Genomic DNA, 16,587 nt, shown 5'->3' on the forward strand with positions numbered 1-16,587 from the left:
TAGATGAGATAGGGAAAGAGAGCAGAAGTGGATGCAGGGTGAGAGAGGTGGTGAGAAAAAGGCTTGTTGGAAACCAGGAATTATGAGAATAACATTCAGATACAAACTTCCAACTTTGTCCTGCAATCAGGAAAGGCTGCAAACTTTTCACGGTAAAGAGCATTTAAGACCTTGACTTTTTTGTACAAGTTTGTCTGCTGCTGGTAATTAGCATGGTGTTGTGTAGTTTATTCCACTGAGACAAAGAGCAATGATTACATCTCACCTTGTAGATGAGGAAGTGAGTGATGAACATTAGCACAAAAAGCCCACCCTTTGGAATACAAAAGTATAGCCAACAAAGACAGCACAAGAAATCATCCTCTGCATGACCCCAACCATCTCCTGACCCACCTTGGTCAAGGTGGTTGTCACCTTGGAGCACAACTGGACCTTTCCTCATCAGCATATGGGACGATCTGCCTTTTTGTTTTCTCGGAGGTAAAGGGATGGAACCATAGTGGTTCCAAAACCTATGGCCAGGCGTCTCCGTCCCTCTGTGCCAATGATTTTTCTATGAAGCAAAGGATTCAAAGGCTGTGTCAGTCAGGCTGAGCAGGGAGATGCAGCAGACATCTGAGCCTTCATTAGACAATGAAAATTAGTAAGGGAGGAACAGAGAAAGAACAAAGAGGGAGGAGACAGAAAAAGAGGGGAGGTCCAGGATTCCCAAGGAAAGGGGTTTCCTTTCTCTTCCCAGAGCCCCCAGGAAGGAATAAATATAATTACCGACCTAGCATGACAGCATACAAAATAAAAGAGGCACCTGCCAGGTGACCATCTCTGCCGGGACTCGAACCCGGAACCTCTGGATTAGAAGTCCAGCGCGCTCGTCCATTGCGCCACAGAGACCTCACCACACACACAGCATCAGCACCAGAACTGAAAAAGCACATACCTTCTGCATCACCGAGCCATCTCAGCATCCTGCTCTCTGAGCGGTGGGGGGACAGGGACAGCTGGAAAATCTGGAGTGGAGATCTACCAGCCGGCTCCATCAAAGCTTTTCTCAATACCGTGGGTCCTGGGGTCCTCAGAGGATTGGAGAAATGTGAAGGTGGTCATTCTCCCAGTCCCAGAATCTCTGATGGAGCAGGACAGAGCTACAGCCTTTGCTCTTCTTTCCTCTCCATCCCTAAGGGAGGATAGGGAGAATGCCTTTCTATTCTCATGCTAATTAAGCAGAGCACACCCAGCCCAGCGGAGAAAACCGAAGCCTTCTCTACCTCCACCCCTCTCCCTCGCTGTGGTTTCATCCCATTCCAGCTATTCTCAGACAGGGGCTGGGCAAAGCTGGGAGATTCAGGAAAACCCTCGATCCCTGAGACAAAGGAGCTGCCTCCGTAAAGAAACAGTGTGAACGGCAGCAGCGGCTAGCAGGGAAGCTGGGCTCTAGGAGACTGGTCCAGTTCTCAGCTTTGAGAGCTGTATCTGTCGAGTCTGGGGAAGAGGTAACGGGAGTCTGATGTGATGTTCCTTTAGCATCTTCACTAGAATTAAGGATGGGAGTGGAGTCGAGCAGCAGTGAATGTGTGTGTATGTGTGTGTGAGAGAGAGAGAGAGAGAGAAAGTGAGAGAGAGAGAGAGAGAGAGAGGGAGGGAGGGCACACACAGGGAAGAGGGTGAGAGTGGCAGCTCTGTAATGAAATACAGATGGTCTTCAAGCAGCCCTCCACGAATACCTGCTTCCCTTCCCCCACCTTCCCCAGCTCCAAGTCTGCCTTTCTTTCCTCCCAGGACTGTCTCATTTAAAGAATGAGGATTTCTCAGCTGTCTGGGCTTGCTAGAGGTGTCCCAGGACAATCAAACTGAGCATCTCTCCACAACCATACATAAAGACCTCCATACCCAGCCCAGACCCAATAACACAGTTCCCATTTTTAAAAGCTTCCTAGAGAAGATAATGCCATAATCACTGTTTCCACTATGCCAGTCCTTCTGAAAGTCTAATCTAAGCCCTTCTTACCTCACCTTCAGCTCATTTTATCTTATTTGATTCCCAGATACATCAGGGGACAATGCATTGATCTAAAGACTTTGATTCAGTGTTCAGGACCGTACTCCCACTCAAAAGGTTGCAATAAGAGCAAAGCGCTGGCTCAGATTCCCCTCGTGCTCCCTCAGTGTGTTCTTCTTAGGGCCCACGGCTCTGGGCACTGCCAACTGACTCCGATTATAACTCCAGATCTAGGTGATGGCCAAGTGAAGAACAATATGACAATATGAACGGCTTCAATTAGAGGAATCTTTAAGGGCTCTTCTAACTCTCAGACTACATCCTAGTGCAATATCTCACACTTCCCTACCTGTTCCTATAGCCCCAACGATGGGATCTGGGAGAGAACGGACCAAGGTGATTCAGTCAGGCTGGGATTCCAGGAGAAGACTCTTAACACCTGGGGAAAAACAGCCACTCCAATCAAGCCTGCCTTCCGTCTAGGACCTAGAGATAGGAGCTCAGAAAAGTGAAACAGATTATGCATATTACAAACCTAAAGCAAGGAGGCTCATTATAGGCCGTTCTTAATACATTTACCCTAGACAACTCCTAGAACCTGACACATAGAACTCCATGCTGGCCAGAGACTGTATTACTTTGAGTGGCTAGTAGCAAGGTGCTAGTCAAGGAATTCACCAGGAGATCCGTGTGCCTGTAAAGGGAAGCTCAACCCTTAGGCCAGCCATGAACCCCTTGGGCACAAGGAATAGGAAAGCCTAGGTTCTCAGGGTACTTTGCACCAGGCTCTGTCCATGTTCTCTGAGACACGACACACATCCTTTGCTCTTCATAACGATATAGCCCTATACCCAAGAAATCTATCAGTCCCAAGTTCTGCCCAAAGCTTCACTACCCTAAGAGATCATGTGTTCTCCACAACCTGAATGAAGAGCCCCAGCTCTCCAACTCCCTCCAGGACCTTCATTCGCTGTTTGTAATGTTCTCATTTGGGGCTGGGGATACAATGATGAGAAATAATAATGACATGGTCCCACCCTCAAGGATCCTGTAGGCAAATTCTAATTTAGGAACTACTCTGAAAGACTTACAGGAAAAGATGGAATCAGTCTTATTACCCACCAAATAAGGTGTCAATTTTCCAAGTTCACACCAAGACCATAACTCTGGAAACAGAAAGATCCAGCTTCAGTAGCAAGCTGTGCAGCGTACTTGCTTCAAAACCCTGGGAAAATGACTTATCTTCTCTATCTTCCGTTTCCTCCTTATAAACTGAGGGCAACAAAAAAATGCTGTTGAGAAAGATGATCTGAGACTTCGTGGTACACGCCGTTGTCCCCTTCCTTCCTCTGTCCCATGAGTTATAATTCTTGACTATCTTGCCTGGATTGCCTCCTTCCTCTCAAATACCCTTCCTTTATTTTTCCTTCACCCTCCACAGCAATTTCTCCATTCTAGCAAAAAACCCAGCCCTCCTCAACAAGAGTCTTTCCAGGACCCCTTATACTTACAATCTATGTCAATAAAAATACCCTTGCACTTTGTCCAAGGATTTTTATCAAATAAGGAATGTCCCTCTGACATCTGTTATTTCACTTTACATCCATAAATCAGATAAAGCTTCTTGATAAGTGTGAATACTGTCTCTCAACTAGGTTTCTAACTTAAAAATAAGAAGGGAAACAATCAAAGAAAGTGATAGTTTTTAAAGGGGCAGGAAAGATAAGGTTAAGCCATTCAAAATGATTAAAAAGAGAGTACATCTTTTTTCTTCTTTTAAACTAGGTAGGTCATTTGTGTTTATGTAAACCCTTAAGAAGATGAGTACGTTCTCCTTCCAAAAGAAATTTTGTACTGATTGAATTCTCCAAAGATCTGTGACTCAAGCATTACTCATGCTTCTAACTGAATTCCACCCTTTGACCCCACAGACACACTGGTGATGCTCATACATTATTTCATTCACAAAGTGTTGCTGGGATACATATGATAAATGCCAAAATAAATTCCCCCATTGGCCCGGAAACAAATACAATTAAATCCCACATCCTACTGTGGTCCTGCTGACAGCTTCCCTAAAGGTACTTATACCAACTAGTCCATGTTTTAAATACGAAGAGATATTAGATGGAGTAAGACAGTGTAATAGTCATTTGGATAGCACAGGCTTTAAACACCATACTTTCATCTTTCAGTCCCCACAATGTTCCAAACCTTATTCATTCACATATGTGGACACATCCTCCAGAAGTGGTTTCCATATACCATTTTCTAGTGTCCCTAATGACTAAAAGCTCCCTCTTACTTTTTCACCCCTACAAGTCAGCCCACCTCATTCCTCCTGTCAGCACCTCCCAGAGAGGTTGAGAAACGTGTTTTGCAAGGTCAGGCCTGTGGGGCTAGGCCCATTCTGCAGAAGTAACAGATGCTCAGCTCCTAACTCCCTACCCCTTAAAGAAGGGCAGCAGGGACATATCCATAAGGCTGGCAAAAGGCCTTGAGTTCTTTTCCAGATACTGCATCCTTTTGGAGCCTTGCTCCATGTCATTTGTCTATTCCTCTCATGCATTTTTCTAACCCATGATAATAAAGCATTTATGTTCCTAAAGCCTTCTATTTCCTTCCTTCTTCAGTCAAGGAGCTTGACAAGATTGCTTGTTCCATCCTCATCTTTTTCCTGTCATCTAAGCAGAAAGAAGTGAGTTAATCCAGATAATAATTGAGCCTGAGATCAAGCCAAAGGAGGACAAATACTGAGCAAATTTTGCTTTAATCATCGCATCCAACTTTCAGAAACCATTCCGGGTCTAGCCCAGTCCCATTGGGTTACCCAGCCCTCTCAAGCTTCCCCAAAGGTAGACCTAGAACCAACCTATCTTGACAATGGGCTGGACTTCCAATGACTAGTCAAGGTCACAATGGAGTCCACACAGGGTCAACCTCCTACGGGAGTCTAAATAATGCCAAAGAATCTGGAGATAGAATATCCCTTTCCTGGTTGCCTCTATCTCCCATCTTTCTCAACCTTCTCTAGGAAACTGTCTACAAAGTTCAAGAGGGCATGTCTCCGAGGATATGAATTCTCTGTTTGGTCAAAAAAGATGAGGCAGCTAGCAGTGTCTAACAAAAGAAGAGGAAGTGAGTTGATATGTCCCACCAGATCTTTCTGGGAATTTGTTGGAAAATGTTCCCCCCAAAATGAATTAATTTCTGGTGTTTCCTCTCTAGTTCAACACCTTTTCTTCTTTTTAAAATCCAGGGTCTCGTAGACATAAAGAATGGACTTGAGGACACAGGGAGGGGGAAGGGTAAGCTGGGACGAAGTGGGAGAGTAGTATGAACATATATACACTACCAAATGTAAAATAGCTAGCTAGTGGGAAGCAGCCACATAGGACAGGGAGATCAGCTCGGTGTTTTGTGACCACCTAGAGGATAGGGAGGGTGGAAGGGAGACGCAAGAGGGAGGAGATATGGGGATATATGTATATGTATGGCTGATTCACTTTGCTATACAGCAGAAACTAACACACCACTGTAAAGCAGTTATACTCCAATAAAGATGTTAAAAAAGTTTTTTTTTTAATTTAATAAAGTAAAATCCAGTGTCTCTATGCCTCCGTTGCTAACCCCAAGCCATCCCCTTCTTGTGTGTTCAGTACTAACTCCCCCGTTGTGTTTTCTTACAGTTTCTTCTCATCATCTCCATCAATTTCTCCTTCTTCCTCAGGGTACATCAACCTTAGTCATTTCCTGATTTAAAATGTCCCTTCCCCCTCTGCCCACACCACTCCTCAGTCATGTTCATTTCACTTCGACCGACATTCTGCAGTTGACATTCCCTAATCCTTTCCCACCCAGTCCCTATGCCTTGCAAGGCTCAATTTCTTGGCCATTTTCCTACCTGTTCTCATCTGCACTTGGATTCATCTATTCTAAGGACTATTGCCCAAACTCACTGTGCCTGGTCTCTCCCAGATTCAGCCCACTGCTCCTCTCTGTCTCTGTCCCCGTAGCCACAATCCTGAAGACTTTCTGAGTTTCGCAGGCCCCCAAGCTCCTCGACCCTCACCCTCAATCATAATACTCTGTCACTTGGCTCCAGAGTCTTGGTATTGTCTTTCCTTCATCCTCAGGCTTTTTCTTTCCTCTAGATTTCATTCCCCAGATCTCTTTATTTCCCTCCCATCTTTTCAGCCCAGATCTCTTCTCCTTCTTAAATCTTCAGTCTATAGTACCTGTTCTGAATCTCCTCTTACCCAGTCCATACGGTGCCAGATTTCTGAGGGATGTCCAGAATGACTTGCTGGTCCTTCCCTTCTTCACCATGTTCACCTCCAGACATCCTGGAATCTTCCAGTCTCTACAACACACCTGTGTCTCTTTTACTTCTTTGCCTGGGACTCCGTGCACCACTGGCTTTAAAACTGAGAGACCCTGAATAAGGGCCCTGCTAATCCCCACAGCATTGAGTTACCAGAGGGATGGGCTGGCAACCAGGATCCTTAATCTTCACAGTGACCATGGGGCCCTTGGTCCTTAAAGGGGCAGATGCTCTAGGACAGAGGCTGAAGAATTAGAAGATGGATCCTTAAAAGGCCAATTATTCTGTAGTCATTGGCCAAGGGATTCAAGTACCTTGGATTTGCCTAATACTAGGAGTAAACTGAGCTTCCTTTCTCTTTCGCCTACCTCAGCTCCACTTCCCTTTCAGCCTGGAAGGAACCTTGAGGTGAACACAATAAAGCGGGCTCCACAATGGCCAGACAAAAAAGGTATTCATCTTTTACAATGCATCGGTTTAATTAAACAAAAAAATACAACCATGAAAGTTTCGATTCCAGGAACTAAACTTGTTCTTACATAAGGACCTTCTGTTTGACAAACCATAGCAACATCTATATACAGTTTATCCTTACACAGCAGTTCATCACTGCCTACAGAGGATTGGGCCTTCTAAAGTCTGTCCTAAAGAGTGTTCAGTCCCCACAATGAAAACAAGGTTAAGGGAAAGCATTTTACCTTGAGTAAGCCAGTTAATCTCCTTCAGGATCAGCTTCTCCTCCTTTAAAAGGTGGTAGCTGAATTTTCAAGGTCCTTCCTCATGCTACCTGTCTACGATTCTAAGAAACATTATTAACAGTAGTCATAATGATGATAAAAGGTTTTGGAATTCTTTATCTCATTTTATCATCAGAACAGACCCTAGATTGTGGAAAAAGTGATTATCGTTATCCTCCTTTTACAAAGAAAAACTTTGATCAAAGACATTAAGTGGCTTGGGACTTCCCTGGTGGCGCAGTGGTTAAGAATCCGCCTGCCAACGCAGAGGACAAGGGCTCGAGCCCTGGTTCAGGAAGATCCCACATGCCATGGAGCAACTAAGCCCGTGCACTGCAACTACTGAGCCTGCGTGCCACAGCTACTGAAGCCAGTGTGCCTAGAGCCCGTGCTCCGCAAAAGAAGCCACCACAGTGAGAAGCCTGTGCACTGCAACGAAGCATAGCCCCACACACAGCAACAAAGACCCAATGCAGCCAAAAATAAATAACACAACTTTTTAAAACAAAAAGACATTAAGTGGCTTGCCCAAAGTCACTCAGCTCAGAAGCGGTGGGGCAGAAGAGCCATCGGTGCCGTGTTCTGACTTCTGCCACCGCTCCAGCCAGCTGTCCACAGAAGAGATCTGCTGATAGGCATGGGCTGCCCGTAAGATTTGTCCCAGGAAGTGAGATTCTGAGACCTTTCCCCGCCTTTGCATACACAGGGTGGTGGCCCAGGGAAGGACAGAAGGGCCAGGCAGGTCTGGAAAGAGCCACAGGGCGGAGGAAGAGGCTATGGTGCTTAGAAGACAGCAGCATTGGGTAAGGCAGCTCTCTACGGGCTCCCCTTTAGTGGCTCACTCCCCTTTCAGTTACTTTAAGTGAAAACACAGGAAACATTTATCTGATATCCAGATAAATAAAATAACCTGCCCAAGATCAGTCAACTAGTCATTCACAAAGCTGGCACTCAATTCCAGGCTTCCTGACTCCTACTTTAGTGCAAAAATGTAGGAGTCAGAAAACATCAAACACCTTTTAATGAAATACATCAAATAACAGGTAAGCGAGAAAAGCATTTTAACAGATTCAATCCTTAGATCAAATACAGCGCTCATTCATCTCATACAGATACATTTTTTAAAAATATTTTTCCTTGTGCTGAGAACTCTCAGGATTTGCTCTCTTAACAACTTTCTTAGATAACACACAGCAGTGATAAACTTCAGTGCCCTTTTTATTCTATCATAGTGTCACCGATTCACTCTTGAATCTTCAATGTCGTCCCTATGCAGCGCGTGTGGGGAAGGGGAGGGAAGACCAACATGCTTAGTATTCCGTCTTAACTGATAAATTAAAACATCAAAAGGATTGAATAAACTCTTCCCAGAATCACTGAAGGCTCAAAATAGAAAAAGAGTTTAAAATAATTGTCTCCATTTTTAACCTTATGCATCAGTTCAATTTTTACCACGTGCTCTTATGACACTAATAATTTTTTTAAAAAACTGATTTGAAGATTAAATTGACAATGCTAAGTGGGTGCATGCTTGCTCTTTATTTTCTATATTTCTGTAGTCTGTAATTTTTGTCAACCCTCTCCATCCGTAATTACATAGATTAGTAAACTCATGACCATAGAAATTAAATTACTTACCCAAAATTACAAAAATAGACTAACCATAATGGTCTAATTGGAAAACTACAGACTTTGAAGTCGGGATTGACCAAGGTTTGAATCTCAGTTCTGCAACTTACTATGGGATGATGGGCACCGAAGGGCACCTAAATGTACCTCTCTGAGGTTTGCATTACTCATTTGAGTTTTTAAATGCACACAAGTAATAATGCCATGTAAGGTCATTATAAGGAATACATGAGATAAAGGATGAGAAAATCCTTAGTAGACTAGTGCCAGGTAGTCTCCATTTTTACAGAGAAGAGCTTATACCCAGGGTTTTTCCCTTATCCCCGACCCATGCCACGATTGACTTCAACGTAGCTAATGCGAAAATGTTCTCACTAGAGTCACTAATGGCTCCCTAATCGCCAAATTCAATAGTCTCACTTCACCTTTCTGCAGCATTTCACGCTAGGGACCACACCACTGTTCTCGAAAATGTTCACTCCTCTGGTTTCTATGACACACGCTACTCTCTTCTAATTTGCCTCCTACTTCTTGCCCACCACCCCTTTTCAGTCTCCTTCACTAGCCCCTCCTCTTCCTTCTTAAATATCGGTGTTCCACAGAGTAGCGTTTATCAGAGTGCCAGTCAGAATGTTAGCAGCGTTTTCATATTATTAAATAGAAGAGAAAAGAAATGATGGGACAGGAAGAGACAGGACAAAATAAAAAAGAAAATATCAGAGGGCATCACCTTCTAATAAGACCATGTACTGGTTCATAAAATTTTGTTTTAGTTACATGTACATGGATTTGTGTGGGCTTGTATGTTCTGGGGCACAATAAAAATTAACTTTTTCTGTGAGCTGTGGTCAAAAATACTCTCCCAAAGTGTGCCTTGCTCTCTTCTCATATTTTCACCCTGAATGATCTTAAATAGCACCATACCACATACTACCAACTACGAGCTAAAAATTCCCATACCCATATCTTAAGGCCAGACATCTCACCTGAAAGCCAGATCGGTGTATTTGGCTGCCTTGAAACAGCCATCCGTATGTGACTCACAGGCATCTCAACTGTAAAATGTACAATTCTGAACTTACAGTTGCCCATAAATCTCCTGCTCTTCATAATCCACCAATCTAGCTAATGTTAGTGCCATCCACCTACTCATCTATTCATTTATTGATTTCGCAAACCCACAAACATGTACTATATACCAAGAAAGTGCTAAGCATTTGCGACACAGAGATCATGAAGATACCACACCTGCCCTGGGTAGAGCCACAGTCAGAAACAAAATAAACAGAATCATAAAACAAAAAAGTTGCCCAGGGCTTCCCTGGTGGGGCAGGGGTTGAGAGTCCGCCTGCCGATGCAGGGGACACAGGCTCGTGCCCCGGTCCCGGAGGATCCCACGTGCCGCGGAGCGGCTGGGCCCGTGAGCCATGGCCGCTGAGCCTGCGCGTCCGGAGCCTGTGCTCCACAACCGGAGAGGCCACAACGGTGAGAGGCCCGCGTACCGCAAAAAAAAAAAAAAAAAAAATAAGTTGCCCAACTGTAGAAGTAGGTCCAGCGTCCTACAATATCAAAGAATGTGGGCAAACTAATCCAGGCTGCAGAACCTGAGAAAGTTTTCTAGAGCTGCAGACCTAACCTGAGGTTTAAAGTAAGAACAGTTGTGAATCTGAGCCAAAGAGGTTAGAGTGGGAAGAGTGCGTGCATATGCGTGTGCATGCGTGTGCGTGTGTGTGTATGTGTGTGTTGGGGAAACAGAGAAAGAAAGGCATTCTAAGGAGAGGGGACAGCACAAGCAATGATATGGCTCTGTGTAAGATGCTACAAGAAATGAGGGGTTGCTTAAATCCAAAGTCTCAGGCAGGGAGTTACAAAGAACGTGGCCAGAAAGACCACATCCTGGAGACATTCATATGTCATGTTAAAGGCCTTCGATTTTCATCCTGCAGCAAATGCAGAGGCAGTGACGGACAAGTTCTAAGTGAGGGAGAACTATGATTTGACTTGCATTTAAGATAGATCATTCGGGATACGGCATGGTGGATAATTTCAAGAGGTCACAGTGAGGAGGCTTTGGCAGTCATCAAGGTAAGTTATGACGGAGATCTGGACCCCAGTAATAGAAGAGATTACACAACAGTAAATTGACAGGAGAAGACTGGTTTGCCATAAAGAGTACTGAGGAGAAAGAACTGGTCATCCATTCACTTAAGCTGGAAACATGGAGACTGTCAAGGCTCCTTCCCTCACCTTTATCCTCCAAATTTAATCAGCTACTGAGTTCTAGCAATTCTGCCTCTTCTCTAGCTCTCAAATCTATCCCTCACTTTCCATTCTCATCGCTTTTAGTTCATCCTTTGTAACCAGGGCAATTTAAAAATTTTAATAACCCATCTCTTGTCTACCTGCAACCCTCCCTGTGCCCCTTCTACCCATCTGCCATACCACCACCAAGAGCAATTGTGATTTTTCTGGAAGGCGAAACCCCTCAGTGTTTCTCCATGGCCTAGAGAAGAGCCTAAAGGCCATTTATGATCTGATCTCTCCTCCCTTTTCAATGTATTTACTAATATTCCCCACCCCTACCCTCATGTTGTGCCATGCCAAAGTACTTACAGTTCCCTAAAATAGAAACAACATAAACCAGAGTGAAAAACCTGTTCCAATCCCATGCTAACATGCTTTGGGATGCAATGCTTCCTCTTTCTGGAAGGCCCTTCCCTTCTCCCCACCCTCACCTCTGCCTGGAGAACTGCTCCTCCTGCTTGAAGATTCAACTCCATCACCTCGTTTTCTATCATATCTTCCCTGACCTCCCCCATAGCCCTAAGCAGACTGGATCACACCCATCTTCACACAACCCTGTGCAGATGGCTACTGGAGCACCAGGCACACTGTACTGCAATCAATTTTGTGCAGGTCTCTCTCCCACCAGATGGTGAGCAACTGAGTTCCTTCTACTTCGTCAGTCCAGCGGTGTCTGGCACATGGGAGTTGCTCAACATATGTTTGCTGGGTAAAAAAAAAAAAAAAGCATAGACAAACAAACTGACTAGAACTGGTCTCTGTCCCACCCCCCAGCCGCCCAGAAATTATCCCATAATACTACTATAATTTTTTTTATAATGGAAATATTAAATGGAAACCCTTAAAATGAGTCCTAAGAACTGGAGACTTTTTCTGCTGTTCTACCTCAAAGCGGTAGTTGGAACTTTCTCCAGAGCTCCAGTTTTTATATCCAGTCTACTGAATATTTATTAGATGGGTTTCCAGAAGCTTAAATAACATAGTTTATACAAAACTAACCTCCCTCCATCCCAAAACACTACACCCCGCAGAAAGATTCTCCTGCCTCCACTGTTTCTTTCCAGGGTTCAGCATTTTCCAAGTCAATCACTCAAACCCGCAAGCTGAGAGCGGCCCCTGCCTTCTCCCTCTCGGCCTTTCCATCACCAACACCAAACACAGAGCCTCCTTTCCGTTCCCAGCGCCATCAGCCTAGCTCAGGACTGTGACTTTGCTCTTGGATTTCTATAATCATCTTTGGACAACCTCTTTAAAATAAGCTTTTAAAATTATCTTAAATCTGAAAATCTCACTCCCACCCCCAAAATAATAATTTTCCAAGTTTAATATGTGTCTGAATAATAGGATCACTCATCAAGTATGTCCTATGTGCCAGGCACTATTCAAAGCACTTTAAATAGATTAATTTATTTAAGCCTCACATCACACAACCCGAGGACACATGTACTCTTATTATCTCTATTTTCCATCCAAGGAGAATAAAATATTGAGAGGTTAAGCATCTTGCCCGAGGTCACACAGCCAGCAAGTAGCTATTCATTTACTAAAACACATTTTCACATATGTTATATGTGAAATATAACATATGCAAAAATATCGTTTTAGTCCTTTCTCTTGTTTTACACAAAAGGGATAACAGTATGTGTGTTTTCTTTGTATTTGCTCTTAACAATACATCCTGGTTATCTTTCCATGTTGGTACGTATAAATTCACCTCATTCTTTGTTATATGTTATTACAAAGTATGGCTACAGCATAATTTATTTGACCAATTCACTGTTGATAGATATTCAGGTTGTTTTCCATTTTTCACTACTGTAAACAATGACGTGATTCCTATGTACATAAATCACGGCACTTATGTGAATAGATTTATAGCACAGATTGGTGGAAATAGCACTGCTGGTATTTCCATTTTTAATTTTGATACATTCTGCCAAAATATCTCCAAAAAAAACTGCACCGATTTACATTCTCACTAACAATATATAAAGGTGCCCGTTCTTCCAAACGCTTGGCAAGTTGGATATTATCCATCATTTTAATTTTTAACAATCTAGGGTCTCTTTGTTGCTTTAACTTGCATTTCTCAAAATTCACATGCAGTAGACCATCTTTTCAGATGTTTATTGGACAGCTATACTTGTTCTGAAAATCCCTACACATGCCCTTTGTCCAATTTTCTATTGAATTGTTTGTCTTTTACGTGTGTTTATTAAATATTCTACATATTATCAATTTAATACTTTGTTATATATGTTGTAAATAAAATTATCCCAATCTGTTACTTACTTTTAAATTTTGCCTACCGTGTCTACAATTATATCAATTTTCAAAAATCTTGCAGTAACCTACTGTATAGCACAAGGAACTCTCCTCAATATTCTGTAATAACCTAAATGGGAAAAGAATTTGAAAAAGAATAGATATATGTATATATATATAACTGAATCACTTTGGTTATTCAATCACATAACATTCTGCTACAAAAATTTTTCCCACTGACATTGGGCTAAAGATAAAACTTTTCAGTGTCTGGTTTTCATGTCCTACCTTCTCAAATTTGGTTTAAAGCCACCTCACCAAATTTATTTCCCTTTATTCTTATCCACAAAGTTTTTCAAACAAACTAGTGTACTTGACTGTAACCTAAATAATCCTTCATTACCTTTGCTAGGCATGCTTTGCAATTAGGAGAGAACGAAAGCAGATACATCCTTTGTCTACACGTCTTTAGTCTGAAGCACTGGCATTGTGGGTCTATCCAAGGTCCATCACTACCCTTTGGCAAGGCAAGAATGGGTGTATTTTCTCTTATTAACTTAAAAAGCTCTGACGTTGAGGGTAAAAAAGAGGGGATTTCTATGATTAAATAACCTATGGCAACATACCACTCTTTCAGCATTCCTAGGCCAGAGAACTTGGTGTTAAACAAGGCAACAGATAATGGGATCTGAAACTTGAAGAAGCCTTACTGGCATCCAAACTCATAACATTCAGGATACATTTCTTACAGAATCTCTGACTGATGAGGTGAATATTAGAAAGGAATCAGGAGAGGTTAGAAGAACTGAGATCTTGAAGAGAAAAGACTGAAGAGGAAAGACTGAAGTTAACCTGAAAAATGCTGTGTGTACGTGTTCAAAACTCAGAGGAGTTGGGAGCCAGTTCAGCTGAGAAGCTGGGAAGAGGCTGCATTACAGCAAAGCAACCACAGCGAGGGAGCAGAGGACCAGGAATGGTGAGGGGTCATGGTGGCCACACGAGGGTAGCAGAGAGCAGGCTAAACAGAAACGCTCTGGGTAAGAGTGAACAAGTTATTGGAACCGAACATCTAGACCCAAGAAGTACTTTCTATTCAGACAATGAGCACAGAGAAAAATTGTATGGTACACACAGGCAGAACAGAGAAACATCCCTCACACATCTGCTCTAAGGTGAAGGGGCACAGAGAAAGGTAACTAACATGGATTGAGTTCTTAGCTAGGAGTTTTGCAGACACGACTTCATTTAATCTTCACAACAAGGTGGAAAATAATAATGTGGAATAGTCAACAAGTGAAAAGACTGATCTCAAATAAAAGAAGTGGCATGGTTGGTATTTAAGCCCAGGACAGTCCAACTTCAAAAGCCATCCTTTGTCCTGCACTGTTTCTACAAGGAGTCAGGAATAGCTCCTTGCAGCTGGACCCTAGAGCCTGTTTAACTTCCTTAGAGCTGGACACGTAGCCTTTCCTGGCCTCCTTCGTCCACACCAGCACTAGCCAGGACTCCATGTGACTGTAGAAAGAACACCCTAATGTACCTGCCTCGGCGTCTGGCTTCATTCTGCACAAGAAGAGCAGCAGCGATGGTCAACCTGACAGGTGGTAAGAGGCAGTGGGGACAGTAGTCCACAAGGAAGCCCTGGGACTGGACTCTGGTGGCGAATCTCATCAAGTGTCACCTGGCAAGGGAATACTACTCGAGTGGTAGCAAGCTCTGGAATTTTAGGGCTTAAAAAGGTCTTAGGACCAACATGGACCACAAGTGATCATGAGTTAGCCAAGAAGACAGATTCAAAATCAAGGATAGCAGAAAAATATACAAGAGAGCCTGGAATAGTATCTTCATGTCCAACTCGTAACCATCAGCCATGGCCTTACCTACTGGGACTTGTTCTGAACTCAACTATCTAAGAGAAATCAGAGAAGACGTTCTGAAATGAGAAAGGAAATGGCAGAAGGTTAAGAATTAGGACACTCCACCTGATATATAGGAGGTTGAGGGGCAATTTAATAACAGTCTTGAAGGCTCTAGAGGGACATTACACAGATGCTAGGAAAGAGAACGAAATGTCTTCTTTCGTGAACCAGAGGGAAAAGCCTTAAATGACAGTGGGAGGTTCTTGATTGTAAAATCAACGTGCAGAATCAAAGAATGTGGACACTCTTCTCCAAATGTGATGGATAGAGTTCTCTTTCATGCATTCATTCAAACAACACTTAATAAGCACCGATTATGTGCCAAGCATTCTTATGTGCAATATCCCTTCTGTTTCTGACAACACAACTTGACAGAAAAATTGACAGGGTTTCTTTCCTTGTGAAGTTTACATCTACTGGGAGAAGGAGTACAGACAACAAATAAACCAAAGATAAATTATTAAGAAGATAGCAGAAAATGCTAACTGATTACAAGGGAATGAGAAGGCTTCTCTGAGGAGGCGATATTTTAAGCTGAGATGTGTGAGCAAGGCCAGTTTTGCATAGAGCAGAGAGGGAAGATTCCAGATCAGGAAGGCCAGCCAGTGCAAAGGATTAGGGTGGGCACGAGCTTGGTGTGTGAGAGATACAAAAGGAAGAATAGTGTGGGAGGGGTAGTGTGGCCAAAAAGTAACATGAGGTCAGAGGCACAGGCAAGGGCCAGATTGCATAGGGTTTTATAAACAAGGTTAGCAATCGCTGGAGAGGAAGAGTCAAGGAAATTATGTGTCGAAAGACTCAGTTATATTTTTCGGTTTTAAAACTTAACACAAAAGACTATTTACAGACACAGCTCTCTCAGGAGTCAGTCAGCCCCTTATGAGGAGACACAAGCTGTGGTGTGTTGCTTCTCAGGAATGTCAGGACCTAGGCATCATTCGGAAGCACTTATTAACAGTGAGGTCAGGAATCTTCATTATTACCCTATGGAACAAGAATCTCCTGGGTACCTGTATTATTTTTAACCAGTGCCCCCATATAATTCCTATGATCAGGAACAGATGGATATACCGGGTTTCTGGATGACCAAGGACTCCACCAGTTAATGTGTGACTTGTAGGAAGTTACCACATCTCCTGAGCCTCATCTTCTTCATCTGTAAACTGGGAATAATAATACCGACAAGACACAGGGCCATGTGTGAAGGCTGAATGATATAGCATGAGCAAAGCGCCAAGCACATAGTAAGCACTCCATGAATGCTGAAGGAATAAATACATGTGTGAATATGTGTCACCCTCCAGGAACCACAAGGAATTGGTTCCAGGACCCCACCCTCACCCCCAGGATACCAAATCTGCAGATGCTCGAGTCCCTTACAATTGGCGCTCTGTATCGTCAGGTCCCACATCC

General features: G+C 43.3%; 1 non-coding gene across 1 annotated transcript; it reads right to left on the minus strand.

Moving 5' to 3' along the window:
* Positions 1–817: 817 nt before the first annotated feature.
* TRNAR-UCU lies at positions 818–891 on the minus strand. The gene has a single exon. It is a non-coding gene; the product is annotated as a tRNA-Arg (tRNA).
* Positions 892–16,587: the final 15,696 nt, after the last annotated feature.

The sequence above is a fragment of the Phocoena sinus genome, chromosome 1 (assembly GCF_008692025.1).
Source record: "Phocoena sinus isolate mPhoSin1 chromosome 1, mPhoSin1.pri, whole genome shotgun sequence".
NCBI classification, from domain to species: Eukaryota; Metazoa; Chordata; class Mammalia; order Artiodactyla; family Phocoenidae; genus Phocoena; species Phocoena sinus.